Source organism: Misgurnus anguillicaudatus, chromosome 24 (genome assembly GCF_027580225.2).
Source record: "Misgurnus anguillicaudatus chromosome 24, ASM2758022v2, whole genome shotgun sequence".
Lineage (NCBI taxonomy): Eukaryota > Metazoa > Chordata > Actinopteri > Cypriniformes > Cobitidae > Misgurnus > Misgurnus anguillicaudatus.
This window is the reverse complement of record NC_073360.2, coordinates 35,687,737-35,696,049: the sequence shown is the minus strand read 5'-3', so window position 1 is coordinate 35,696,049 and position 8,313 is coordinate 35,687,737. Positions and strand designations below refer to the sequence as shown.

Genomic DNA, 8,313 nt, shown 5'->3' with positions numbered 1-8,313 from the left:
GCAAGAGGGAAGACATAGACGATTTCAACATGCTTTTAAATGCTTCATTTATTTGGCAAAAAAGAGAATGTGTATTGCCATCTACATGAACGTGTGCGCTTTTTTAGAACACAAAGATAACTTGCATTTATCAAAATGCCAACTTCAGTGTAGCTCTTAGATTTATCACTGAGAGGCTGCTTAAATACTGCAGAGAGTATATGTGGACGAGAGAGAAACATAACGTTTACACGTGTAATATTTAAATCCGTCTCTTTTGTCCACTTTTGACTACTTCTGTCCTGATTACTTTAAGGGGCAATTTATGAAATAATATCGCGCAACTTTCACACACTAGCAAAATGAAACTGCAGAAATCAGACGCTTTCATTTTATCAATGAAAGGCTAAAAATAGCGCTGTTCGTGTGTTCGCAGAAAAGACGTGAAACAGAGTACCTCAGATTAGATAAATGGTTGGAGAGAATGCTGTCTCCTGTGGCTGTTCGAACACATTCAACCCATAGCCTGCAGTTCTATCTATTGTTTTATTTCCGCTGTCATCATACGACGCTGGCGCATCCTCCAACTTCGGGCAGACTTCCTTTTCTCTCCAACTTGCCATTTCTACACGTAACATAACCTGCAGTACTTTCACTCCACTTTCACTCCAAGTCACTCTTCTTTCGTGCGAAAGGGAAACAAGCTATCTGAGGTCACATACAGGGCATGAGGTTACATTGCGCATGCCATATGAACCGTTGAACCGTGCGACGCACACACGCTCTGAACCGAGACAAGCGAACCGAACGGTTCGGATTTTTTTCATGAACCGTGCCACCCCTGAAAATATGTTTTATGACATTGTAAATTGTGAATCATTCAGAAAAAAAAAACTCATTTTATGAAACTAATGAAAATACTAATATTTAAAAATGTAACAAGTAATTGAATATACAGGTATTAAACGAGACTGGACTGTTTTGACGGCTGTCTGCGAGATCTTGCGTATCACACAAGAAAGCTTCAGAGAAAGTAGAGGTAAGGAAATATAAAGTCAATAAGTCAATGTTTAAAACGCATAACGTTATTTTATTCACAAAGTTTTATGACAAAAAGCACGATGCCAATTAGTTTTTTTTTTTTGGTTAGTTGCAAATTTATCCGTTATAGTGGTTAATTTGCTAGTCCACGGGATGTTTCCCCCGAAATTGGACTTCGTTAATATGAATATTAATTAAGTAATATGATATCTGTTGTTATCAACTTAACCACTTGGTGGTTTTTGCTTTAGAAAAGCAACTAGTTATAAATGTAAGTGCTTTTTTGGACAACTTCGGTGGAAAAAGTGTTAATTTCGTAGTTCAGTCAGTGTATACTGTATATCCGAGAGGTCCTACAGGCGCCGCAGACACCTATCAGCCTTTTGTAAGGAGCAGCTCGATGAGTGCGGTCAGTTCTCTCAAATTCATATTACTGATTAAGTTTTAAAACTAAGATGAGATGTTAATATTTTATGGCTCACGAATTCGCAATAACGGATACATTTAGTAATTCATGTTAATGACACTAATCTAAACTTATTGATGACGTTATAACATGGGCGTCGAATCCAATATTAATCATGCGGAGGTTTTCACGACGGGGTAATGTGTATAAATGCAGTTTTAAAATTAAAAGGGACAAGATAGTCGACGTGACCTTCATGTTTCCATGGCAATCAATCAATCACATGTTACGTTTATGCTCGCACCTGCGGTCCCTCGCGCTGTATCCATGATTTAAAGCGGCATGAAACACTTAACTCCTTTGTACGAAAATGTCAAGTCGTGTAAGTTGGCATGTTCTTCTATTCGAATTGAAATTAACTGTAATGGTGTAATTCTGCTCACTTCTCTTGTTGAATAATTAGCACGTTTTAATGGAAATCGAAATTATTTGTTATCTAGATAAATGTGCTCTTGTTTTCAATATATTTTAAAACTCTTTTGTAATGTCTTCGTTATCAGAGACCTTCAAATTAGAAAAGTGATGGTGATCTTGTCAATGCTGAGATTTTCATGCATCAACAGCCACTACATCTGGATCAGGTAATGTTGTGTTAACCCTGCTATTTTACAGTAATTACTTAAATGTAGTATGCAAGTGTATGCATTCATGTTCTGATAAAGGTCATTATAGAATTATCTTCCAATATTGCACTAATTTTACTTTTTTATATATATATATTGTCAGGATTGAACAAGAAACAGACAGCAAGGGTTGTCAGGTCAGAAACAGAATGACACACAAACACAAGAAACTTCACAGGTGAGAAGTGAGAGTGGCTTTATAAAAACACCTGCTACTGGTTTCTCAGGACTGGTTTATCATTGTCATTAGGAAAATATAAGAAACTAATTTAGGATACAATGGTTACTTTTCAGCACAGCAATTCATTTCTTTTGTATGCCACTATTCCTTCTACAGTATGTAGGCCTACATATTTCAAACCCTTTGTTTTCAGTAGACAGAGACAAAAGTTAATTTAAAGTTCAGAGTGGATGTTGATGCAAGTTTTAAAGAGGCTTCATAATGACAGAAAAAAAATGGGTCTTTGTGGTGGTGTACATAACAGCATTTATTTTTTCCTATCTTTATGTATTATGGCTTTAATCATAATTTAAAAAAAAATGATGTCCATGAGCTACCACCCACCCTTGTAATGTACCACCAAGCTACCATGTTGTAATAAAAATCAATAATTTACCATGTCTTTTTGTGAAGCGCCTCCCCAAAACCTTACAATGCATTTAATATTTGTTTTATAATCATATCAAATTCTACTAATCCTGATAATTAAGATGCAGTGTTTTGTATTTCACAATTTATGTTTTCTTTTTTAAAGGGGCTATGACTTGTTTTTAATTTTATTATGTGTTTTAAATTGTAGGCAGATCAACATGCAATTTGAAGACATGTGATAAAATACACAGAGGTGAAGTCTTGTGTCTTTCCAGTTGCCCAAATCATTCCTCCTTAAAAGATAATGAGTAGTGTTATGACAAAAAATGTAAACATTCTTAATTTCTTTAAAAGTTGTACTTGGGCCACAGTTTTTTGTATTTCTAACCAAAACATTACATTTATGTTTCTGTACTAATGAACTATTTTTTTCTTTTAATGAACTTAATCAAATGCAATGGTCGCTAAGATGAGCCTGAAGAGGAGATTTGGGAAGATGCTGTTTCATAAGGCTTTGCCAGATCACCCGTGGTAAGTTTGTAAAAATATTAAAAATAGGATTAGAACATATCCTAATCAAGTTTTTGATCAGGGCGGGATGTCTGCTAACAAGATACCTTGGTGGTTTGGGCAAGTTTAAAGTCTTACACAGACAGTCCAGAGGTTCTGAAGTCCATCTTAGCTTTCATTGGTAAGGGACTGCACCAGAGGCTGTTTGATCTACACATAAAGCAACCAGTCAATGTTTTGTGTTTTGTTAAGCATCTCATTTGGGGGTGTTGAAAATATATAAAGTCGATATAACTTAAGCATTCAGTATTGGATTCCTTTGTAACCAAATCGATCAGAAGCACCAATCACTTCCATAGTTTTCTTTTATCCTACTATGTAAGTCAATGGTGCTTCTGGTCAGTTTGGTTACAGACATTCCTCAAAAAACCTTTGTGTTCATCAGGACCCTTTAAGGTGTAGAAACATCTCAGCAACCATCAAGAAAAATTTGAGGCAACTGAGCTAAATTGCAGATGTTGTTGCAAAGGGTCTGAATATGTATAATGTAAATATGATATTTCAGTTTTCTTTTTTCATACATTTGCAAAATGTAATAATTTCTGAATGCACTGTAATTAATAATAATAATTAGTTACATTTATATAGCGCTTTTCTCAGTACTCAAAGTGCTTTACATATGAATGGGGGAATCTCCTCAACCACCACCAATGTGCAGCATCCACCTGGATGATGCGACGGCAGCCATATTGTGCCAGAATGCCCACCACACACCAGCTTATTAGTGGAGAGGAGACAGAGTGATATAGCCAATGATTAGTATCTATGGGGGATGATTAGTAGGCCAATGGGCAAGTTTGGCCAGGATGCCGGGGCACACCCCTACTCTTTTCGAATAACATCCTGGGATTTTTAACGACCACAAAGAGTCAGGACCTCGGTTTAACGTCTCATCCAAAAAGACGGTGCTTTTTGACAGTATAGTGTCCCCATCACTATACTAAGGTTATTATAGTTTTGCTTTTTTAAATTAGTTTTTATTTTAGTATCGTTTTCAATTTTGCTTTAAATTTAAGTTTAGTTTTAGTTAGTTTCATGAATGGTTTTGTTAGTTTTAGTTTAGTTTTTATTTTGCAAACACATTTCTATTTAGTTTTTATTTTATTTAGTTTCAGTTATAGTTTTAGTAATTATAGTTTAGCAGCTAACAGTAGCTAGACTGTCTGACATATTTATTAGTTAACTGAGGTTGCTTTCAGCCTAAGCTAACCTCACATGCATAAAGCACCATCTACAAGTAAAGACTCCTTAAAAGTTTGTAAACATTGCAACGTCTCCGGGTGGGCGAGGATTAGTTCTAGTGATGGGATTTATGGCTCTTTTAGGGGATCCGGATCTTGGCGATCCGTTCCTTTCAAAGAAAGGAACGGCTCTTTTTAAATATTTAGTCAGTTTTAAGAAGCCAGCTTGGGGCATCTCAGTTTGTCCTGTAGAACTGTAAATAATCACTGGGAGGAATGATGAGGTTGATTGTAGTCAAATCATTAAAACTCAGATATCACACACCAATATCTGAGTTGAATTATTCTGAAATATTGATCATTACCTCGTTTGTCATGTGTAGACTATATTCCATAGGGTTGCACAACATTAGACAGTGACATCACTATTTTGGATTTACCTTTAGTACAAAGTGTGTGTATGTGTAAAGCTACGTTGACTTATGTTATTCATACAATACCTACTCACAAAAAAAACAAAAACAAAGCCGGCTGCAATGAATTTCTGTGCAAAATAGCTTTTACTACAAACACTTCCACAATTGGAATAAATAAAATGGAAATGTCTACATACAGTCCAATATTACTACTATTACTTACTAATGTAAACTTTGCAAATAGGACATCAGCCCCTTCAAGTCTTAAATGAACAACCCCTGCCCTGGGTGCGCCCCTCCCCCTATAACTGTTCTGTCTCACGGATGAGCTAATTTGTGTGCCATCTGTGTGAAACACGCATAGGAAAAAAGAACGACAGAAAGAACGGCTCCCCTCCAGCCGCGACTCGGCTCCCATCGTTCATGTTTGTGAGCCGTTCAAAAGAATCGGTTCGTTCGCGAACGTCACAACTCTAATTAGTTGGAGGCAAAAAGAGCCGCGGACGCAATGCTGACAAGCGTAAGCTAGGACGTTTTAGGAGGGATTTATTAAACATAGATGCAGAAGAAGGTTCGGAACTGTCCGAATATGTAAAGTTACTGACTCTGCGTGACAGCTTTTTTTGTAAATTAACTCTGTAACAGCTAGTTCTTGTATCTTGTTCTCATTGGAAACATTTTAACCAGGTTTTGGATATTTCCTACATATGAAGTATTTTCGGCTGGTTTGGGGAATTTTGTCAAGGCTTATTGTCTAATGAAACCCATCGCTGGGCTAAACATGATTAGCAATGGGGATTATTTTCAGATCATTCAAAGGATGGCACACACATCTATCGCTGTAGCCTATGTTTGTTTAACATTTAAGCTAGCTAGTGCACTGACGGTTGACTTATCATCACCTATAAAACAGAAACTTTCTAATTTGTACTAGATAAGACCAACACACCAATACATATGCATAGATTATTTTACCTGAAATGAAGTGTGCACTGCAAACACGAGCATTATTTGCGATCGTCTCCGTCCATTCAACCACAATTGTCTTCTTTATTTCTGTGAAGGAATGTCTGCCGGGATCCGGTAAAACTTTAGTTTTGAACCAAAAGTGCTGTTACTTATATTTTGGCAGCCAAAAACACAAGAAGACGACATTTTAAAGTCAAAACCTCGAACTTTTAGTGCGCCTGCTATGATTTCTCATGTTTTGCCTCCAGCTAGAGCGGTGACGTCACAGTGACGTAGGCGATTAAGGGGTCTATTATAAAGCCTGTTCAGATTTTCCGCCACGGGATGAGAGCTTATTAATAACGAAAACGAATACTTATTTTTGATAATTATTATTTTATTTCAGTTAGTTTTACAATAACTGTTGCTCGTTTAGTTTAGTTTTAGTTTTTCATTTATTATGAATTTTTAATTTTATTTTAGTTAACGAAAATGTTTTTTAGCTGATAGTTTTAGTCTTAGTTTCAGTTTTCGTTTACGAAAATAACCGGGACCCACACAGACCACAGGGTGAGCACCCCCTGCTGGTCTCACTAACACCTCTACCAGCAGCAACCTGGATTTCCCGGGTGGTCTCCCATCCAAGTACTGACCAGGCTCAACCCTGCTTAGCTTCAGTGGGCAAGCTGTCTTTGGCTAGAGAGTGATATGGCTGCTGGCCTGTAGATGATCATGAATGAACCTAATTTTCATCTTTGTAAACACAACAGCTTTCTTCCTTCATCAGATGGCTATGCAATGTTTTAAGTCAGACCATTAAAGAACACGCATCTTGCCCTGATGTGCAATAACAAAACATTTTTGTACATGGGCTAAAATGCAGCATTTTTTGAAAATGAAATAACTTGTTTTTTTCCCTCTTTAGATGCTGTCATCATATTTTAAGTAAAAGAGTCAGAATGGATGGATGGTGGTGGCCATAAGAAGACTGTCAACTAAACCAACAACAAAATTCATATTTGCAGATTTAGATGAATAAAATGACTTTTAAACATGATTTTGTTTTTATATTTTATTATTTTATTCTATATTTGGAATATTCCACTTCTGCACTATTAACTGGAAACCTAACAGTTTGAGTTATGTGTATGCGTTTGTAAGTTATGCGCAGCAAGTTGCATTCATATGATAATTGCACTAAAAATATGACATGTTTACAGTAAATCGTTTAGCGAGTATTGCAGTGTAAAGTAAAAATCTATTTTGTGTGTTAAAAACAACAAGGAAATAGAAGGTTGAAATTGCGTTGTGATATCAACCTTAATTCACCTATGTTGAAAGTGTGATGTTGAAACAATGTTTTGAAATCAACGTTGATTTTTGCAAAACCAAAAGGTAATTCAACGTTGAAATGCTGACTGGGAATCAAAGAATTAGAAAAATGGTTGTTCTGTATCACACAAACGCCAATGCAGCCTCCAAGCAACACGTTGTGTTATTGAATGAATCAGAATTCAAATTAATCGGCTGAATTGATCAAACTTACTCGTTGAGACAGCGACTTACCGCCACCTTGTGGCTGTTTTAGTTTGATATTAAACATAATTTCATTGATTCCATCATTTCTATTTTTTTAAATGATATATAATTAAAGCATTAATCTCATGTTTTTATATGCTATAATTGCACTCCCTGCTAAAAAAAAGCAACAGACACCATCATAGAAATTTTATTGGTTTTAATGGAAATTTTATTGGTTGTATTGGAAACTATTAAGGTCTCTATATGGGTCTCTGTTTGTCTGTACTGGTATGTGTTGGGTTCTATTGGTGGGGCCATTAAATCCTAATGGAATATGGCCCAAAACACACTACAAAAAGGAATTTTGTAATGGTTTTGATGGTAAAAGCTAATGGTAGGAATTTTAATGGAAACCATTAGCAAATCAATTTCCTAGTGAAATGCTCTCTGACAACAAATGCAATGAGTTTGCAACCTTTTTCTCTGAGAAGATCAGTAATATCAGAATGTCGATCAATACGGCCTCATATTGTACTGTGGTCAGTCAGATATCATTGCAACAACCTCAGAAATTAGTCATTCTCTCAGAATTTGACATAATTTATATAAAAACCTTGGAAGAAACAGTACAACATCTTAAAGCATCAACTAGCAGCCTTGACACGCTCCCCACATCTTTTCTCAAAAAGATACTTAACTGCTTCGAAACTGACCTCTTAAAAATAGTAAATACCTCTCTGATCACAGGCACTTTTCCAGAGTCATTAAAAACAGCAGTTGTTAAGCCTCTCCTAAAAAAGAGTAACCTAGACAAAACCATACTTAGCAACTACGGACCAATCTCAAATCTTCAGTTTATAGGCAAGATCATTGAAAAGGTTGTTTTTAATCAGCTGAACAAATTCTTAAACTTAAATGGCCTTCTGGACAATTTTCAATCTGGTTTTCGTCAGCATCACAGCACAGAGACAGTGCT

At 36.1% G+C, this 8,313-nt stretch overlaps 1 long non-coding RNA gene across 1 annotated transcript; it reads left to right on the top strand.

Moving 5' to 3' along the window:
* The first annotated feature begins 1,958 nt into the window (after positions 1-1,958).
* Positions 1,959-7,430, top strand: LOC141361676 (uncharacterized). The gene is made up of 4 exons (XR_012367860.1): positions 1,959-2,067; positions 2,213-2,287; positions 2,910-3,232; positions 6,742-7,430. It is a non-coding gene; the product is annotated as an uncharacterized lncRNA (long non-coding RNA).
* Positions 7,431-8,313: the final 883 nt, after the last annotated feature.